The sequence below is a fragment of the Saccopteryx leptura genome, chromosome 7, assembly GCF_036850995.1.
Source record: "Saccopteryx leptura isolate mSacLep1 chromosome 7, mSacLep1_pri_phased_curated, whole genome shotgun sequence".
Lineage (NCBI taxonomy): Eukaryota > Metazoa > Chordata > Mammalia > Chiroptera > Emballonuridae > Saccopteryx > Saccopteryx leptura.
Window position 1 is genome coordinate 14,881,293 of NC_089509.1, and position 22,659 is coordinate 14,903,951.

Below are 22,659 nucleotides of genomic sequence, written 5' to 3' on the forward strand. Positions count from 1 at the left end.
AACAAGAATCTATAAAGAGTAATGTCCTTAACGTGTTCACCAAGTCCAAGTTGGCACCAACACCATTCCAAATCTCTGCAGATGCAACCCAACCCCAGTTCAGTCCATCAAAAACTGTCACAGGAGCAGGAGTCCAGGAAAAGTCCACATTCAGGAGAAGTCCACATGGCACTGGAATTGCTGTCACACTTCCACACTCTGCAGTTAGCGTCAAAGTCCCAATGACCGCTGCTCCCAGCTGGCAATGACCCAGGTAGACTGGAAAAGCCATCTGCAGCACGCATGAAGATGGAGCTTCTGTTTTCTTTAAACTGGAAAGATGAACCCAGGGGTCCTATACTGGAGCTTTACAGCCATGGGGTGGTGAGGAGAACCTTGGGATACACTAAGCTGGGTGGCAGAGGTAAATTTGTAAGTTGGCAAAAAAGGAAAAAAGGAGCTCTGAATTAGGAGTAGGTCCTAGCCTAAACTATGAGTGGGGCATTGAGGCAGGAGGAATAAAGGAAAGACTATATATTAATCAAAGCAGCAGAAAACAGGACTATCAATACCCACAACAGAGATCTTCGAGGGAAGAATAAAAAACCTGAATATTCAGGCAAGACATAGTTAAATGGCCCTTGTGTAAATGAGACCAGTCTACCGGCTACTTGGAAGAAATACCCCAGGCTCATCCACAGTGTCGTAGATGGGGCCGACGGCCCTGGGCACCTTTTAGCCTTCAGTGGCAAATCCCAGTATTCTGGGCAAGGTTAGGTCACAGGTGGCTGGAGCAGGGCTGGAAGAGACTGAACCCTCCCTTAGAGGAGTGAGGGGGAAGCCTACCTTCCAGTGTGTCCCTTCTTCCTCACAGCAAAGGCATGTAAGCCTGGCAGGCTTTGGCTCAAATGACCATCCTTTCCACTATTGAAGCAGGGCCCTGATGAAGTTCCAGTTGGAGCGTTGGAGCCTCTGAGGGCGTATGCCAAGAGCTAGTATTTTACCTGATCTCCTTTGGGCTTTTTCGGCCTCTTGGTACCTTAAAAGCCATGCTCAGAAGATCTCGCTGAGGGGCTTGAGAGTCCCTATCTGCCTATATATCTGGAGCTATTCAGAAAAAGACAAAACAGTGTTATTAGCTGGAATCAAATAAAAATAAAAAAGGGGTAGTAGTTTGCAGGACAAAAAAGTTTGGCATCTCTCGTACCTCAGCATTCAAAAGAAACTGTTTGAAATAAAAAGCATAACAGGGTAGACCTGCAGGAGCTCCAGGACATGACTCCCCCCCCTCTTTCTTATTATTTACAATTGAATCTTCAAGCAAATGTTAAGCACACTTTACAATATTTTGACTTCAAATATTGCAAGAAATTCTTGACTTTGTTAACTTTTAACAAAAATAGAGTAAAGACACCTTCAAGCAACATTCCCACACTTATCAAAACATCCCTTAATATTAATTAATAGGCACCTTAAATAGTACATATCAAAACTAAAAAATCCCAGTGGATCTTCATTATTCTCCTATAGTAGAAAAAAAATCTTTACACTTTTATTATGTAAATTTATGCTGCTTCAAGCCTTTCACTTGCGGCCTGGAGCAGCCTGGCCAAACCAGCAAGTCTTTTGGATCCAAAATGAGCGTGCTTTACTTATTCCAAACAAAATTATATTTATATAGGGAAATGAAATTATCCCCATTTTGTTTTCAATACTAGAGCCGGCACTTCCAAAACTATTATCATCATTACTTTTCATGTAAGGACTTAATTCAGGCCTTATAAACAAAAACACTTAGACATTATACAAAGACTTCACATACATCACACAAATCAAGAGTGAAACCCGGGGGTTTTAGAGATTAAACTATGGCCTGCTTGATCTTAAGTAGGGCTACCTTAATAGGAACTGTAATAAGGATATATACTTAAACAGAGATCTCTCTCGAAAAATCTCAAGATGGCCGTATGAGATTTCTGTTCAGTAATACCCAAATCAGGCCCCCCTTTCGCCCTCTTTTCAAGCAATGGAGCAGAAAAGAAATAAATTGATTTAAAACATTAAAAAATTAGATAATAATAATTGAGAAAGGGAAGAGAGTATAGTAAAATAAGTCTTATGAAATTGCTCTTGTGAAGTGAGTCTCTCATCTAGAATCATGGTGTCTCACCAGTCATTCAGAGATCTACCGAGGAGCTTCAGCAGACCTAGGAAAAACACACACATATCCTCGGCCCCATAAGAGAACAGGGTCTGGCCCTTGCCAGATTCCTGTGAGCAGGTCCCTCCATCGCACTTCAAGGAAGGCTTTCCTCTCAGGGTTCCAGAGTCTCTCTGCTGCTAAATGACCCTGTACATCAGTATTCAAAAAACTTAAAGTAAAAAGAGCATGACAAAGAATATTTGCAGGAGTTTCCTAATACTTAAGTTGCTATTTGGCTCCTAACTCTGAACACACCTCACAATGCACTATCCAAATCAGTAAGTCTTAAGGATCTACATTCTATTCTATTTAAATTTAAATGAGTGCTCCTTACAAGTTCTAAAAACATTTTATTTTTTCTAAATATTAGAGCCAGCATTTCCAATTTTTGCATGCAAAAAAAACCTTAATTCAGGCCTTAAAAACAAGACTACATTTTGACAACATTAAACAAAGACTAGACAAAATAAGAATTAGATGAACCAGACAAACCAGAGAGAAACCCGGGATTTCAGAGCACATCCAGATTAGAAAGATGCCTGCCTGATATTAGTCAGGGCATTTTCTGACAGAGAGACTGAAGGATGTGACTAAACAAAATCTCCCCAAGAAAATTTGCTCTCGGCAGCTGCTGGGAATTTTCCTATATCAGATCCAACAGAGGGTCCCCTGCCTCAAACTCCAGGCAAAGAAACAAGAAAGAAAACAAAATGATAGTTTCAGAAGACCACAGTCAACAAACTTGAAGAAAATCAGCCCATGACAGAAAAAGCTGTAAGCTTTCCTAATACCTGAGTCTCCTATCCATTCTCAAATTCTATATTCGCTGTAACTGGCGGCTCAGGTTGACTATGCTGAGATTTTTCTCCTACCTCAACATCCCTTCATGAAAGTCCAACTTCCATAGCAAATAATTACCACCGAGAGACAAGCACAAGCAATCACCTTCCAGTCATTTGGGGAAGAGCCTTTGCCCTAATAGAATCTAATAAACCAAGTGAAAAAGGGGCAGTAGGCCCATACTGAAACACAAGCAAGTTTAAGCTCTTTTCAGAGTTTTAAAAGGTACAGGTTCATGTTCTTGCACTAGTCTCCCTGTATCATCCTGTCTTTCTACAAAAGGGAAAATGGGGTAAGCCATATTTATTGTTTTCCCCTACATTTCAAGCCTGGTAATCGCCTGATTAGGGAAAGGAGGAGCAGAGGGTTGAATGTAGGAAGGAACTGAGGGCAGCAGAGGCCCACGGCTAAGGCAGCCCAAGCCACGGAATTTTTCATCCCACCTGTCATCCTCAGACTCCAAGTATCCTTGTATTCACATCCCTCTGTTTCTGGCTCACCCTGATACTCTTAACAACAATGATTTGTCTTCATATGGAAACATTTTTACAAAAAGGTCCCTTACTTTTGACCCTATCTGTCCCATATTCTTTTACTCCCAACTACACTTTCCCCAAAAACTTTCTTTACTCACTGTGTGCACTTCACTTTGGGGAGTTCCATCACCTTCCTTCAGATTTAGTTTCCTCGTACTCATACTCAAGTCTTCTGTTCAGGCGCCACTTGCCGCGGACCAGCGCAGCTCCAAATAACAGTGCGGAATTAAGGAAACACACTTTGTCAGAACAAAACCGATGGGACCGGGAGGACTCTTCAAACTGCCTGGCAGTATCTGAGTGCCTCACAGCCCCAGTTCCCTTTATTATATAGACCTATGCAAATCAAGGACCCTGATACAAAGTTGCACTTCAAAGGCTAAGACAGGAACTCTCCCAAGGCAAAAACAGGATACATTAGTGAAATTTACAAACATCTGAAACAAACAAAGAGTCAGAGGAAGGGCATGTATATTGCTTCCTGCAACCCAAGGAAGGAAGTGGAGTGGGTGCAAACACTCAGCATCAAAGCCAAATATGGAGATGGAGGAGGGAGAACTTAGCCCCCTGCCAAGCCTCGAATCTATAATGGCTTTTTTGCCATTAACAGTCCACAACACATGTAAGTTTTTAACCTAGCGTTTGACAACTCACTAACATTCTAGACAATAAATAGGATAAATACATAAAACACATGCTATATTAGATAGTGATAAATACTAAACAAACAAACAAACAAAGCAGGAGGCATTTAGGGAGTAAATGAGAGTTGGGCAGGGGGTGTGATAGTTATTTTAGACAAGGAAAGGCGAAGGAGGCCGCCCTGAACAGGTGGTGTTGCTGAAATACTAGGAGCCTCGCCTTGCAGATGTCTGGGAGAAGAGCAGGTCACAAGGAGAAAGCAGGCATTACAAACTGCCTGCAGTGGCAGCGTATGTGCTAGAGGAACCCTTTTTCCCAGGCTGCAGGAGTAAAGGGAGAGGAGCCGGGGCTGGGGGCCGTAGGAGGGCAAGCTATGCCCCATTCTGTAGGGTCTTGTAGTCTCGGTAAAGACTTGGGCATTTTCTCTGAGTAAGACAAGAAGTCATGGAGATTTTCAACATGGCTGAAACATGATATGACCTTAGCTATCCTCCTGAAAACAGACTTAAAAGAAGGGAGAAATTAAGGCTACTCAAATTATCTAGGAAACAGATGATGTTGGTTTGGACCAGGGTAATGGGATTGGAGGTAGGGTGAAATGTTGGATTTCTTCTATTTGAAACGCATGTTTTCTTTTCATATTTTGACATATCTGAAATCAGAATGCATCTTATATTGGGGTAGCATCTTATGATTGCTAGTAGCTGGTGGCAGTCATGATGTAGTTGTTTAGTTTGCTAAAAACCTTCTGGTAATAAAATCTGGTAATTGCCAGCATCAGTCTATCTCTTCAGATATGCTGTGACAAATTCTTATTTTAGGTAATTAAGTTTCAACATTTTACATCTTTGCTCAGAGACACATCATATCTTCCTCTAAATTTCTCTAGGCATCTAGTCTCCTGCCTCTAATAAGCATTGCAAGCTAGTGCCCAAGTTATGTCCCTGAGCATCAAAATTGATCACGGCCCTGGCCGGTTGGCTCAGCAGTAGAGCGTCCACCCAGCGTATGGAAGTCCTGGGTTCAACTCCCGGCCAGAGTACACAGGAGAAGTGCCCATCTGTTTCTCCACCCTTCCCCCTCTCCTTTCTCTCTCTCTCTCTCTCTCTCCTGCATCCAAGGCTCCATTGGAGCAAAGTTGGCCCAGGCACTGAGGATGGCTCCACATGGCTTCCACCTCAGGTGCTAGAATGGCTCTGGTACAACGGAGTAAAGGCCCAGATGGGTAGAGCATCACCCCCTAGTGGGCTTGCCAGGTGGATCCTGGTCGGGTGCGTGCGGGAGTCTGTCTCTCTTCATTCCCATTTCTCACTTCAGAAAAATAACAAAAAAAAAAAAAAAAGAAGAAGTTGATCATGTTGCTCAGTGTGTATAAATTTCTGATACTGCAGGGTGGCTATTTGAATCCATTCCAAACTCTTCAGCTTCACACAAGTCCCCCACAATCTGCCTCTGACCTTTTTCTCCAGACTTATTTCCCACCACTTCCTAACTTGTACTTTCCACTTAAGCTGCACTGAACTCTCAACTTCCTGTGCATCAGGACCTTGTCCCAGTTGTATACCTTTGAACTTGTTTTGCCTGCATTTCTCCTAACTACTGCTCTCTGTCCAAGCTCCAGATGTCATTCCTTCACATAACTTTTTGACCCTCCAAGCTGACTTAAACATTTATCTTCTCACATACCAGCTGTATTCACATGCTGATCGTCTGTTTGCCCATCTTTCTCCTCCAGGAAGCTGTGATTTAGAGACCTCATTCATATTTGCCACACAAAATCTCTGGATATAGTAATATATTTGGCACTGACGGGTGTGCAACATTTGTAAGAGTCTGTTTTTTTATTATACTGGACTTAACAAAGCACAGGTCCCTCTTTGCCAAATTTGGATAATAATGCAACTTACCTTATAAAGGTGTTTTTGGAGTTTTGAGGATTCTGTAAGGTAATGCATATACCAGGTACAAAGTACAATATTTGGTAAGTAAGTAAATAAGTAAGTTTGGTAAGTAAGTAAGTAATTAAGTGCTCAATAAATGTTTGCTTTTTAAAAGATTTGTATTATATTTGAAAAATATTACTGTTTTGTGACAGAAACAGAGAGACAGAGAGAGAGACAGGAAGGGAGAGAGATGAGAAGCATCAATTCTTTGTCGCAGTGCCTTAGTTGTTCATTGATTGCTTTCTCATATGTACCTTGACCAGGGGGTAGGGGAGTGCTACAGCAAAGCTAGTGACTCCTTGCTCACACCGACCACCTTGAGCTCAAACCAGCAACCTTGGGCTTCAAGCAGCGACCTTTGGGCTCAAGCCAGCGACCACTGGGTCATGTCTATCCCATGCTCAAGCTAGTGACCTCACGCTCAAGCCAGATGACCCCGCACTCAAGCCAGCAACCTCAGAGTTTTGAACCTGGGTCCTCTTCATCCTAGTCCAATGCTGTATTCACTGTGCCATCGCCTGGTCAGGCTGAACAATATTACTCTTTTTTTTTTTCTTCTTTGGTTAGGGTTAGGCTTAATGTTAGGTTTAGGGTTAGTGGTTAGGGTTCGGGTAAGTGTTAGGGTTAGGGTTAGGGGTTAGAGTTAGGTTTAAGTTTAGGGATATTGTTAGGGTTATTTTTAGGGTTAAAATAGGTTTAGTGTTAGGCTTAATGTTAGGTTTAGGGTTAATGATTAGGGTTAGGGTAGGTGTTAAGGTTAGGTTTAGTGTTTGTTTAGGGTTAGGGTTAGGGTTAAGGTTAGGGTTAGTGTTATTGTTAGGGTTAGGTTTATTGTTAGGGTTAGGTTTATATTTAGGGTTAAGTTTAGGGTTAGGGTTAGGATTTGGGTTTGGGTTAGTGTTAGGGTTAGGGTTCAGGGATAGTGTCCGGGTTATTTTTAGGGTTAGGGTTAGATTTAAGGTTATTGTTAGGGTTAGGGTTAAGGTTTTGTTAAGGTTAGGGTTATTGTTAAGGTTAGGGTTAGGGTTATTTGAACAATATTACTCTTAATGGTTTAAAATATTACAACATATTTTAAACTCCATCTTAAATTTGTAACATCTATTTTGTGCCGTAGAATGGGATCTGTCTTACCACAGAAACCTCTTGTATGTTCAACAATAAAAGAATATAAGCAGCTGACCAGGCGGTGGCGCAGTGGACAGAGCGTCAGACTGGGATGCGGAGGACCCAGGTTCGAGACCCCGAGGTCGCCAGCTTGAGCGCGGGCTCATCTAGTTTGAGCAAAGCTCACCAGCTTGGACCCAAAGTCGCTGGCTTGAGCAAGGGTTACTTTGTCTGCTGAAGGCCCACGGTCAAGGCACATATGAGAAAGCAATCAATGAACAACTATGGTGTCGCAACAAAAAACTGATGAGTGATGCTTCTCATCTCTCTCTGTTCCTGTCTGTCTGTCCCTATCTATCCCTCTCTCTGACTCTCTCTCTCTGTTAAAAAAATAAAAGAATATAAACAGTGAAAAGAGGTAGGTAATTCCATTTTATATCTTTCTCAATGACAAGGTGCTGGCATCTTTGATTATTTGAGAGTCTAAATATAGAGCCCTGAAGACCCAAAATCTCTTCTCAAATTTTATTTTTTCTCATAGCTTCTGAGAAAACACTCCCAGGAGTATAAACTCACAGTGCCAATTTAGGTGGTTTATGCAATTTACAGTAGTGTGTTGCATGTTATCACATTAACTTTGTCTTATAAGAGTTTATTCACATCCAGTCCACTTGATCATGATAAATGCATCATCCCATTACTCAGTCTCTTTGTAATATGGAAATAAACCATTTAATGCATTGATTAAGGTACTAAAACAGGCATTGTAGGGTTGCTATTAATACTAAGATGTGTGACTCTGAACTATACTTTAAAGGGTATTTTCTTCAATGACTTGGGAATATTCTTGATTACTGAACTAATGCTGATGAATTTTGAAACATACTTATTAAGTTCCCCTAATGGTTTTAAATAAAATTCTTCAATAAATTCATCTTGATTACACACTCTTGTTCTTGATACTTAGAATGGTTCTCCCTCCATTCTTTTTATTATTTGGAATATTGAGAAACTTTATAATTTTTTGGAGAAATGAGAATCTACACATGCATAATTTTCAAATTAGCGTGATCAACATGAGATATGAAGTATACATAGGGAATATGTTTCCAATCTCCCCTTTTCTCTTTCTCCTTCTTACTGATGACCTTGAAGCATGCTTTATGAAAAATAGAAGCAAACAGGCACCCTTTCATCTTCCTTCAGTTTTATCTCTGCAGCCTCTTGAAACAGGACCTCTGTTTTGCAATCTGCTACTATAGGAGAAAATGTCCCCACTCCCAACTTGGTTAACCCCTCCCTTGTGCTCTGGATCTCATCTTCTTGCCCCTTCTCAAGGATGTTAATCCTACAAGTACTTCTGCATTGTCAACTTCCCCAGTCGTTTAGGTCCTTTGGTGATGCCATAGCACTCAGGAGTTTCCTTTGTAGTAATTAGCACACTTTATAGTCAATTAATCAAATGTAATCCTGTTTAATATCAGTCTTGCCCCTCTAGTTTCTAAGATCCCTGAGGCCAGAGATTTCATGTGTTGCTCAGTATTTCCTCAGGGCTCAACACAGTATCTTGCACATAGTAGGGGCATGATAATTATCTTTGTATATCTGGGTTGTTTTTCTTTTCTTTCTTTCTTTTTTTTCAGTTCAACTCATTTCTTTTTTATTAAAGTCCAAGTTACCATTACATGGTTTGGTACTCAATAAAGGAAAACTTATTCAAATAAGTAAATATATTATCATCAGTATTTCCAGGTGGTGGTTACAATCAAGCAGCATTATCAGTAAATCCTTGGGAAGCCCAACCAGGGAGTTTATACTCTGCCAAGGCCCAGTTCCTCTGGAGTAGAGATCCCCAGTTTCCTTAAAGTTGGTCTAAGTTCCTGGATAACATAGGGTAGATTTCCTTACAAGGTCCTGCTTTGTCCTTAAAAGTCTCTAGGATGCGAACAGCACTAGCAAAATCATTGATGCTGCTTGAGGCTATGCAACACCATGGCCATAAGCGATCATAGCCAGCAAGCGTGTTCATCCCTTTACACAATTCCCAGGCATCGGTATCTGGCTTGTTGAAGTACGTCACGCAGCAAGCATCGAATTCCTTATCTGTTTCATGTCACCCATGGAAGTGGCAGTGAGCTGACTGGATAGCAGCAGGGGGACCAGGGCAGGGAGGGGTGCAGGAGACCTGCTAATGCGCAGTGGTTCAGGGCAAGGCCCAGCATTATGGTGATGGTGGTGAGCAAGCTGAGCCTCCATCTAGGTTATTTTCTGGTTTTCATCACTATATGCATTCTACAATGAACATTCATGGAGTTAAATCTTTGGCATGTTTTTAATCATGAACTTAGAAAAATTCCTAGAAGTAGAATCACTGGTTTTATTCTGAGATGCACATTTTGAAGACTTTTGTTATAGGCAGTCTACAAAATGCCACCACTATCTTCTCCCCTCCCTGTACAAACTAGCTGCTTGTCCATCAAAAAGCCATGTCTCTTGGTTCTCATCCGAGTCACGGCACCAAAAAAAAAAAAAAAAAAAAAAAAAAAAAAGAAATAAAATAAAAAAGCCATGTCTTTCTCCCCTATTCTTGAATGACTGGCTTGGACCTTTAGAATGTGATGAAAGCAATATTGTGAGATAAAACACAGGATGACCAATAAAATCAAAATGTCAAATAAACAGAAACAAATTTGGACATACTTATACTGAAAAGTTATTTGTTATTTATCTGAGCTTCAAGTTTAAGGTGGCATCCTGTGTTTTTATTTGCTTAGTCTGGTAACACTAGGTGACACTACATCAGTTCCAGGCCCAGCCTTTAAGATGCCTGTCAGTTTCTACTTTGGCCCTCTGGAAGCTACCTACCATGCTGCAAGGAACTTTGGACCAGACCACTGAATGAAGAGAGGTCACCTACAGAAGCCCAGGAGGATGAGAAGTCATTTTGGATGTACAGCCCTAGCTGGGCTCCCTGTCTTGGGAGTGGAGGGTCCAACAACATATGTCCAGGCAGATTTCAGAATTGCTATACACCTGTTCTCCCTATTGTTAAATAGGAGTGCCTATTGTGGCTTTCTTGTCCCTTTCTCACTACTGTATGACCGGTAGGGGTGGAAGAGTTGGGGGAAGTCGAGGAGGGGCAGAAATCAGTTTATAGCTCTCCCGGTCCAGAGTTGCTGCATCCACATCTGAACATGATACAGATCATGAATATTAAACTTTGAGCCTGTTTTCATGGATGAGGTTTGAGATGTCTTGAGAAGAGTTTTTATTTTTATTTTGCATGTGGAAAGAATATAAGTTATTTATGACCAGAGGGATGACTATGGTAGATTAAATATGGCCACAATTCAATGCCAGTACTCTGTTCAAGAGGTGAAGTCTGTTTCCCTCCCATAGGGACTCTGGGCAGGCCTTGTGAATTGCTTGGGTAAACAGAATGAAGTAGATGTGAAACTGTGTAATTTTCAGGAATAATGTCCTGGAAAATCAATGCTTTGAAAAAATATTTTAAAGCCTTGATTTATAGTATTTGTCAATTTCTATGGTGTAAATACTTCAAGCATGGCTGATTGCAAGCTACCAATGCATATCACTGACCATAGAGTTGGGAAGAGAGATGCATAATTGGTTCTCATTAGTCTGTACAGTGAGCTCCCTCATACCACTGCTTCTTGATCTGGTCTTTAAGTGGTCTATCAGCTTCAATTTTTGCTTTCTTGGAATCCAGCTGCATGAAAAATCCATGGGCTAGGCTTCTGAGTGATGAAAGGCCAGATGGAAAGGAAGGTCACCTAGAGAAGAAAGGAAGCCTTGGGCATTTCATCCATTGCTGAGCTCCCAGCTGAGTGCAATTAATTACATGCAGCCAATTAATTACATGCAGCATAAGACTGCCTAGCCAACTCACAGAAATGTGAGGGGTAATACATTGTGGATTTAAGCCATGACATTTCAGAATAGTTGATCAGTCAGCAATAGGTAACAACACATATATTGCCAAGTTGTCATTTTAAAAAGTCATTTCGTGTTCTACTCCCATTAACAATGTGTGAGAGTATTTTGTTCTTTGCACATTAGCTCACAGTATGCATTATCATCACCAGGTTGATAGGTTTTAAAAAAAGAGTATATTGCAGTTTAATTTGCATTCTTTGAAAACGAGTTTGAACATTGTTTTCATAAACTAATTGGCTATGAGTTGACTAGCCCTCTTCCGATTTTTCTATTAATTTATAAGAGCTTTTTATATTTTAATAATAGTAGCAGCAAATGGGGACTATTTTGCAATATATGTGATCACATAGTTTGCCTGTGTGCTCTTTGCAGCAAAAAGTTTAAACCACTTGTATAAAAAGTGCTGCCTGACTAGAAAATTTTCTAAATATTTCTTATAACATAATCAAATCCATTTTGGGGCTTATTTATTTTTATTCCTTAAATTATTCTAATATTTTCCCTGAGTTTTCTTACTAGTAATTGCCTTCAAATAAAATCTTCAGCTGAAACTCAGTACAAAATACACTCCCTCCAATCCCATCACCATTCCAATGTGAAGAACACTGGTTTACGCTGCTGCAGTAGATTAATTCTTCAGCCATTTCGTGTTTGGAAAATCTTTGGATAAACAGAGCAGCTGTATTTGATACCAAATTAAAAATTTTCAAATTTGAAGCAGCATGATATAAAAATGTTATTAGTTTGTACAAATTTCAAATAATGTGAATCCTTCCAAAACTAAAAAGTCATTAAATTGGATTAGATTCTGGAACCAAAAAAAAAAAAGAAGTATTAATGGAAAAAACCTAGTAAAGTTTGAATAAAGTCTTTAGTTCAGTTAATAGTACCCCGCTGGTTTCTTAGTATTGATTCATGTACCATATTATATGTGAACAATGGGGAAACTGGGTGAAGGGTATGTGGAAACTCTGTGTTATCTTTGTAAAACATTTCTGTAAATCTAAACTTATTTCAAATAACATTTATTTTTTGTTTTGTTTTGTTTTTTGTATTTTTCTGAAGCTGGAAATGGGGAGAGACAGTCAGACAGATTCCCGCATGCGCCCGACCGGGATCCACCCGGCACGCCCACCAGGGGCGAAGCTCTGCCCACCAGGGGGCGATGCTCTGCCCCTCTGGGGTGTCGCTCTGCCGCGACCAGAGCCACTCTAGCGTCTGGGGCAGAGGCCAAGGAGCCATCCCCAGCGCCCGGGCCATCTTTTGCTCCAATGGAGCCTTGGCTGCGGGAGGGGAAGAGAGAGACAGAGAGGAAGGAGGGGAGGGGTGGAGAAGCAAATGGGCACTTCTCCTATGTGCCCTGGCCGGGAATCGAACCCGGGTCCCCTGCATGCCAGGCCGACGCTCTACCGCTGAGCCAACCGGCCAGGGCCACATTTATTTTTTTAAAGCACTAAAATGTTTTCCTATACAAAATGCTCTATAACATTACAGGCTTATGTGTTCTAAGAATGCTGTTCCATTTATATTATATTGATTCATCTGGGGAAATGATCTGTCTAGAATTCTGAAAGTTTTAAATTAAGTAAGGTTTTTGGGATCTTATCCCATGAATACAATTCATTGCCGTATAAATTACATAGTTACATCCCATTTTAAAAACTGAAACAGGAAAAACTGATGATTTAACTCTAAGTCATAAACTAAAAAAAAAAATCCCTCTTCCCAATAAAAAACTAAACTAAACTAAAACTCTTCCAGCCCTGACGTCAGCACTGTGGCAGTAAAACCTTATCACTCTCTGTGATCTTTGGCCAGTATATGATGAAGGCCTGGTTTGAAGTGCGGCATCTGGAAGCAAGGTCTCCAGGCAGGGCCTTCTCTAACTCCAGGAGGCAGAAATGTAAACATATGAATCAGAGTCTTGAAGGCACAATCGTAAATTCTCACTAGAAGTCGAGCGTTGGTCCACGCAGTTCGTGGAACTTCCCACCCACTCCCCCTTTTATGTTCTGTCTCTTCACAATGTGTCTTTGGATGAGAGGTTTTAGTTTGTTACCATTTCACATTTTTCTGTAAGTTTTTTACAGATAAAACTTACCATTTTATAGGCTTCAGATTTGTAAAAGAAATTCCAATAATTTAAATTTTAGGTGTTTCAGGATTTATAGCGTCTATTTATAGCGTTTTCCTCTGTATTTACAGTATATGGAGGTAGGCAAAAGTGAGTGCACTGTGCCACTGTGACATTCTTTTGAGTTTATCATAACCTGCATGTCTTTACCATACAAACAACTCTAAACTTACTTTTGCTCACCTCCCTTGAAATCCTATGGTACATTCCCTTATATCTCAAATCCTGTGATAGCCTCTTTCTGATATTGAGTGGCCTTTGTATAAACAGTGCAGTTTTATTTCACACTAACTTAAATTAGCAAATTTGAAACAGTGAGCAATGAAAAATATTATTATTAAAGTCTCACTCACACACATTGAAACAATGTGAGTTCCCCACATGAAAAATTGTTTATTGTGCATTCAAGAGAAAGTTTGATACAAGGAATGCATGATAATGGCTTAGGTTTATGTGCACCGAGTATTATTTCTTACATTAAGTTTATTAATTCTAAAGGGAAAACTCTGTCTGAATATAGTATGCATGTTTTGAGCTATATGAGGTTTCAGGAGCTATTCTTAGCTTGGCTTTGTAGTGGCTAGGATGATCTAACTCCCCTACTGTGAATCTTTTCGTTTATTTATTTATTTATCTATTTATTTAGAGAGACAGAGACAGTGAGAGAGAGACAGAGGGGGACAGAAAAGGACAGAGATGAGAAGCATTAATTCTTTGTTGCAGCACCTTAGTTGTTCACTGATTGCTTTCTCATATGTGCCTTGATGGGGGTGCGGAGTGGGGGTAGCTTCCATCTGAGCCAGTGACCCCTTGCTCAAGCCAGCGACATTTGGGCTCAAGCCAGTGACCCTGTACTCAAGCTGGTGAGCTGGCCCTCAAGCCGAATGAGCCCAATCTAAAGCCAGCAACCTCAGGGTTTCAAACCTGGGTCCTCAGTGTCCAAGGCTGATGCTCTATCTACTGTGCCACTGCCTGGTCAAGCTGAATCTGTTTTTATTATTGTTGCTGATGTGATTGCTAATGATAAAAGTGATTGATTGCTTAGTCCTGTGCCAAGTACTGTGTTGAGTACTCAACACTGTGTATTACTGAAAACAAACAATGTGTATTACTCCACTATCCATGAGACAGATATTATTTTAATATCATTTCTATTTTGTTAATAAAAAATGTCATATTTGGCAAAATTTAAGTAACTCATGTCCAAAGGAATAGCTTTAGATTTAGGGCTGAAATAAAGATTTCTTTCTCTGTCAGTTCCAAGATTTTTGCTAATCAATTCAGTATACTTACCGCATTTCCCCTGTGTGTAAGCCTCATTGAAAGATGGCTATGTCTTTGCTTCTGTATCATGGCCTTCCAACTTTAAGTTTGAATCTGCTGCTTGGCTCCCGAGTCACTCACCGGCCCGTAGGAGGGCAGCCCCGCTCCACTGGGCTGGTGGTGGCACAGGCAGAGCACACCATTTTATCTCCAGAACTGTTCAGTACTGAAAAGGCCAGTTAATCTTTTTTGTGCGTTTTCTTGTTTTTCCTTGTTTCTTTTAATGTTTGAACTTTTCCACATGAATTGAAATTGTTTAGTCTTTTTGGTAAAAGGTATTACCACTTCTTTAAACAATAATGTCTCTAATCGTTATTTTCTCTATTCCTAGAAGTAGTTGATATTGTTGGTTGTAAAATAAACACAAATAGCTTTTTCATCTGCAAGCTTTTTTCTTTTAGGATTTTTTTTTTTGTTTTGTATTTTTCTGAAGCTGGAAACGGGGAGAGACAGTCAGACTCCCGCATGCGCCCGACCGGGATCCACCCCGCACGCCCACCAGGGGCAACGCTCTGCCCACCAGGGGGCGATGCTCTGCCCCTCCGGGGCATCACTCTGCCATGACCAGAGCCACTCTAGCGCCTGGGGCAGAGGCCAAGGAGCCATCCCCAGTGCCCGGGCCATCTTTGCTCCAATGGAGCCTTAGCTGCGGGAGGGGAAGAGAGAGACAGAGAGGAAGGGGGGGGTGGAGAAGCAAATGGGCGCTTCTCCTATGTGCCCTGGCCGGGAATCGAACCCAGGTCCCCCGCACGCCAGGCCAATGCTCTACCGCTGAACCAACCGGCCAGGGCCTCTTTTAGGATTTTTTTAAGGGTAAATATACATACTCATCTTGAAGAGAGGCAATTTAGCTCCAATTTATCTGAGGCATTTCATGGCTTATAATGTGATTTCTTACCTAAATCTTTCAAGGTAGGGAGGAGACTCACTGTAGGACAGGGAAGAGACTAAATCATTTCAATATTTCCCAGTGTTTGCATATGATTAAACACCTGGAATGGAGGATGGTGAGTTGAGCTAGAATTGAGATTTTTATACACCATTCAGTTTTCTATTTTCTATCCAGAAAGTTGTAATCATTTTCAAAAATTTCTATTAAGCAAAGAACTGAAGGCCAGCTCCATTACTATAATATTTTCAGAACCTTCATTATTAATTCATTTTCTCTCATTCAACTAAAAGTGAATGTTATGATGGCAGAAACTTTGTCATAGAAGACTGCCTAACACATAGTAGAAAATAACTTTACTTTATATGAATGGTTATGGTTTAATAACAGATCTCCTTAAAGTAGCTTCTGATGACTTTAAGGAAGAGCTGGAAAGCAGCAATGTAGAAGGAGCACTGGTGGAGGAGTCTGGGTTCTATTTCCAACTTTGCCTCCAACAGGTGAAGTGTGTAACCTTGGGCAAGTCCTTAAACCATTTAAGTCCTTACTGTTCTGATTAAACTCTTTGGATAGTGACTTACGCTTTGCTTTACTTTCTGAAAAATCTGACTTAAGGTTCTTACAGATTTAGGTGATGAAATATTGAAATATAGTGCACATCATTACTTTTTTTGGGGGGGGAATGATGTTTGTATTCATTTATGGTCAGCCAGATGTGGCCAAAAGAAAAGACAGAAGAGAAGAAGCTCAGGAAGAATAGAAACAAACAAAAAAAACTCTAAAGTTGATTATACTCACAAGTCCTAGAGACAGTAAGTACAGCATATCATAAAAGGCCACACGGAAAAACCACTAGGTAGTCAAGAAACAGAAAGACAAGAGCAAGGGGAAGGCTTAGGCCATCACCTATACTGGGGTTTCCTAGGGAAAGGCAAGTCAGGACAAGGTAAATAAACAGTTTAGGACTGGCTAGTCTGAGCACTGTCAGTGTGCTCTAAGCTATAACAGTGGTCTCCAGTGATCTAGCACCTGGCCCTGGGATGATTAAGGAGAGGAATATTGCCTCCTGGGTTTCACAGGCCGGATAGAGGAGACAGGGCTCTGAAAGGTTAGTTTGCCTACCAAACACATGGTCCCAGCTGGGCCCTTTACTATTTCTAAGAATGGGCTTGCCCAAGAAAGGGGTCTCTCCACAGCCAGAAAAGTTTTTCACAATGTCAAAGACTCAGAATATCTAGAAAAGTAAAGATGTTTATAGTACTATTTGGCTTAGGTTCCGTGAACAGTGAGGTGCTCAGGTATACCTCTGGAGGTTGATTAATGAAGATAATTTCCATTCTACCCTTTCACCTGAAATTAAAATGACTGTTTGCTTATTCCAAAAGGAGCTCTGTGCTCCCGGGTTCTTGGAGATTTTTATAAGTAGCAGTTATACACAAAAATTATAAGACGTAGGCCCTGGCCGGTTGGCTCAGCGGTAGAACGTCGGCCTAGCGTGCAGGAGTCCCGGGTTTGATTCCCGGCCAGGGCACACAGGAGAAGCGCCCATCTGCTTCTCCACCCCTCCCCCTCTCCTTCCTCTCTGTCTCTCTTTTCCCCTCCAGCAGCCAAGGCTCCATTGGAGCAAAGATGGCCCGGGCGCTGGGGATGGCTCTGTGGCCTCTGCCTCAGGCGCTAGAGTGGCTCTGGATGCAACAGAGCGACGCCCCAGAGGGGCAGAACATCGCCCCATGGTGGGCATGCCGGGTGGATCCCGGTCGGGCGCATGCGGGAGTCTGTCTGACTGCCTCCCTGTTTCCAGCTTCGGAAAAATAAAAAAATAAAAAAAATAAAAAAAGAAAGAAAGAAAGAAAAAAATTATAAGACGTAAAAATGTAAGACAGCTTTTAAGCTGACCTATTCTGATTTTGTGGGAAGAGGCAACCAAATCCCTGCTACTGTTCAAATTTATTTTTCAAGTAGTGTTTCAAATTAAAACCTGTATTTATTGTGCCTTTTAATAAGAGTTATGTTAAGGAATAAACAAAGTTTTGGATGGTAAAAACTATTCTCATGCAGTAATCTTGAATATCTGTACCATTTCCTATGTTTTAAAATGTGTTCAGAGATCAAAAAAGGACAGTTACCATGTGGATGTAGGTATACCGGTAGAGTCACAGTGACTGTTCTCTTAACATCTCTGACATCAGGACCGGTTCATCAGGTTACTGTCCCCAACACAGCATTTTGTGGGCTCAGAGATTATTCCTGAGCCACACTGCTATTTTTTTCTGATGTCACCTCAGCCCTTCCAGCACTGTTCTTTCTATACTTTCTTCAAATCCCATGAAGAAGGAAAAAAGAACACTGGCTTCAGTTATCTATTTCCTAGCAATAAAAAAAATTAATAATAAAGTAGCAGCTAAAATTATCAAGTGCTTGCCGTGTGCAAACCTCCTTACATACCTATCTCATGTATTCCTCACAACTCATGATACAGATACTATTCTAATTCACACATTCATAAAAACTAAAGCATTGATTCCACGTCCTTTGGTGAAATTTTTACCTTCCATTTTTATTCCGTAAAATGATAATACAAAAAAGAGAAAAAGTAAGAAAAAAAATCCCTAGGCCTAGATCTGTTCTCTCTTAGGGTCCTTGTCTGGTCACTAGGTTAGGTTTTAGCTCAGGAAACAGTGGCTCAGGAAGGATCTTGAGTGAATTTCAAGATCAGTCTTGTATGACAATTCATTGCCACAGAATGTCCAAGTGTTGGAGTAGCAGAAGACTCTGGTCCAATTCTTTCACTGACTAAAAGAAACAAAGTCTCATGAGGTGCAGGATCTTTTTCAAAACCAGACGTCCAGTTTGAAAGAAGCTAGGATTAGAATACTTCAAATCGTAAATGAGTCAGGACAACTTTGAATTTTTGGTGGTTAACATTATTTAAAATAAGGGAAAACAGAGAATAAAAAGACCTAGTAGCAGGAAATAGAGGACATTAGAAACACAAAATATAGATTTGCCATGTTCTGGTGGACAGAGACATGGTTTTTGCAGTGTTGTTAATAAGGATTAGAATGGGAATACCACATGTATTAGGCTAGAATTACTGCATGAACACCATGGGGATAGGTTACTTTTTTTTAAATTGTAATGAAAAATATTCAGTATTCATTTAGTGTCCTCTGCAATTCTCTTCAGAATCAACTTACTGCCGAATGCTTTCTATTCGGTGTACCGTTTCCCTTCTTTTCCCAATTATCTAATTTTTTCCTACGTTTCTTTATCACAACCAGGACGTGGCGTCCTCATTTTACTCTGAGAGGAAGCCTATCCTGCAAGAGCATTACTGCCCCTTTCATATATATATATTCCCCTGTTCTATGAGAGCATAGTCTCTTCTTTTAAATGTTATAAATAAATATAACAAAAATGTATCTATTCATTGATGAAAATTTAGAAAATACATAAATGAAAGCAAAACTTAAAAATCACTTTTAGTTTTATTACTTAGATATGAGTACTGGTAATAGTTTAGTGTATTTCCATTCAGTATTTGAGGAGATTTTTCATACACACACACACACACACACACTTAAAAAAATAGTTGGGACCAAACTATATATGTTACATTATTACTTATTTTCACTTAACAATGTATCACTACTACTTTCCTAGGTTATATAGTAATATTCTTCTTTTTTTATTTAGTGAGAGGAGGGGAGGCAGAGACAGCCTCCCACATGCACCCCCAACTGGGATCCACCCAGCAAGCCTACTAGGGGATGATGCTCTGCACATTTGGGGTGTTGCTCTGTTGCTCAGCAACTGAGCTCTTCCATAATGCCTGAGGCAGAGGCCATGGAGCCATCCTCAGCACTTGGGGCCAACTCACTCCAATCAGGCCATGGCTGCAGGAGGGAAAAAGAGAGAGACAAGTGAGAGGGGGAGAGGTAGAGAAGCAGATAGACGCTTCTCCTGTTTGCCCTGACAGGCTATCAAACCAGGAACATCCAAATGCTGGGCTGATGCTCTACTACTGAGCCAACTGACCAGGGCTTAAAGTTATCTTCTAAAATATTATTTTAATTATCTTGAATACTCAATTATTGTCAAAAGTACCAAAATTTATTTAAATTATTCACTAGTATTGGTATTTGTGTTGCTTAAAATTTTTTGCTAATATAAGACTATGACACACTGAACGTCATTGGAGCCAAATCTTTATATACATCAGTGATAATTGTTTACTTAGGTAGATTTCTAAGAAGAGGTCAAAGGTAAGCATATAATTAAGCACAAGTATGTAAGTATATAGTTATCGTTTTTATATATACTGTGAAATTCTACTCCAGAAGGGTTGTGGAATTTTAGCATCCTATTTGTATTATAATATAAAAAAGAAAAGGAAAAATGCATATGTGTGTCCGTGTATCTATAATGTGTGTGTATGTGTGTGTATTTCTTCTAGTAGGGTGGAATACTACTTAACTTAGGTAACTATACTGGAGAAACACTAGCTGCTATAAGAAATAAAACATAAGCCTGAACAGTGGTAATGCAGTGGTTAGAGCCTTCACCTGGGATGCTGAGGTCCCAGGTTTGAAACCCAAAGGTCATGGGCTTGAGCACAGTCTCATATGGCTTGAGCATGGGGTCACAGGCTTGAACATGGGATCATCAACATGGCCCCATGGTTACTGGCTTGAGCCAATATCACTGGCTTGAGCAAGGAGTCACTGGTTTGGCTAGAGTCACCCTGTCCCCCAGTCAAGGCATGTATGAGAAACAATCAATGAACCACTAAAGTGACATAATGCTTCTCATCTCTCTCCCTTCCTACCTCTGTCCTTCTCTTGTACAAAAAAAGAAAGAAAGGACAGAAGGAAGGAAGGAAGGAAGGAATGAAGGAAGGAAGGAAGATAAAAAGGGAGAGAGAGAAAACATAAAATTGCAATGGTTTAACGTAATAAATTTTTTTTTTCAATGAGGAATTCCTAATTGGGGATAGTTTTCCTCCATGGAGTAATTTAGAGATTCAGACCCTTTCATCTTGTGGTTAGGAATTTTCTAGTGCCTAATCAGTGTTGTATCCAGATGGTCATACAGCAATCTATGCAAGTTTATAAGGAAAGTTTATAAAAAAAAAAAGAGAAAGCATGATGGAGGCACAACTGCACATTCCATTGCTAGAACTCCAGCACATGTTCAACGTAACTGCAAGGGCATGTGGGAAATGTAGTCAGGAAAAGCTGTAACAGTGGCCAAAAATGATAAACTTAGGTAGAACAATACATCAGGTTCATATAATAAAATAATCCAATGCTGACTATTGACAGAAGCAGCAAATGCAGTCATTAGTGACTTCCATGTACAAACTGAAATTGTCTTTTTAAATTTTAATTAGGGCAATTTAAATTTACTAAAACTTTCCACCTGCATATTTTTAGATATAAGAGGGTTTTATATATCAACTTTATACTTAAGAAGCCGTTCTCATTCAATATTATTCTGTCAGTTCTGCAGTATAGTACATTTATGTGATAATGAAAAGATGTTAAATGCCTAGTTAAAATAATCGTGCACAGAGCATGACTTTTTATCTTACAATATTTAGTTCATTTGTCTGATATAGTGTTTAGATTAATGCTCAGGTAAATTTACAGGTGTATTGAGCAACCATGAAGGCCAGCCATTCTTAGATTTCATAGATGTGTTTCCTTTTGTCCTCTTTTAGAAAACAACCCATTATTTCACAACGATATATCCAACTTGTAGAAATATAAATGGCTTTATATTTTTTTCTCCACCATATTCAGTAAACATTAAGGAGGCTGTCAAGCTAATTATTTGGGGAGCTTTTTTATTCAATCAAATTATTAAAAAACCATAGAAATGTCATTTTAAGAGATTTAGTGAGATTTTCATAAAACTTGCAAAAGCATATCTTGTCTCTTTAGGTATTAGCTTCAGCACATTCTGGTTACATAAAAAGATTTATAAAGAATGGAGTTCAATTCCAAGAGGTAAAACATTGATCCTTTCTATAGTAATTCTCTTGCTTCACTCATTGTGCCATTCTGCATCCTGAGTTCAACTAAGGTAGACACAAAAAAGACAGATTACCTAGTTTTCCTTCAATACTTTAAGTGTGTCAAAGGGAAGGAGCTATGTAAGTTAAAATCATAATTTTGAATTACTTTGTGGCAAGTAGTAATTTAAATGCATTAAAGTCCATGCTGTTCATGGAATGCTTTGTAATAATTTACCTTTTATTGAACAATAATGTTTTCTAGAAAGTGAAAGCGTGAAATAGACAATGCAATAAGCATTAATATTTCCTTCATTGAAAACAAAGCAGACTCTGATAAGAAAATACTCAATAGAGTTATTGCCCAAATGTTAAACTAGAGATTAAGACAAGAGTTGAGCCCAGCTAAAAAACACTGAGCTGATAGAATAATAATGAAAACAAGAGTTAAATCATTGCTTCCAGGTTTTCAACAAATACGCTGAGCAGCCATGAATCAACAAACTCAGTACCTGTACATGTAAATAGATCAGGGGTCCCCAAACTACGGCCCCGCAGGCCACATGCGGCCCCCTGAGGCCATTTATCCGGCCCCTGCCGCACTTCTGGAAGGGTACCTCTTTCATTGGTGGTCAGTGAGAGGAGCATAGTTCCCATTGAAATATTGGTCAGTTTGTTGATTTAAATTTGCTTGTTCTTTATTTTAAATATTGTATTTGTTCCCGTTTTGTTTTTTTTACTTTAAAATAAGATATGTGCAGTGTGCATAGGAATTTGTTCATAGTTTTTTTTATAGTCCGGCCCTCCAACGGTCTGAGGGACAGTGAACTGGCCCCCTGTGTAAAAAGTTTGGAGACCCCTGAAATAGATGGTGGTCAGAATAAGAAAGATAAAGAAAGAAATGAAAATGAGGTGACATAGGATACCTTAAAATATTTTAAATATATTTTAAGGGATAAATGAGGGCTTTTTGTTTGTTTGTTTGTTTTTTAAAAGCCCCAGAAACAAACAAAAACAAACAAAAAACCCTTTTTATCTTCTTGCCATGGTTGCCAACTTTCGATTCTTTCACTTAAAAAAATAATAAAAT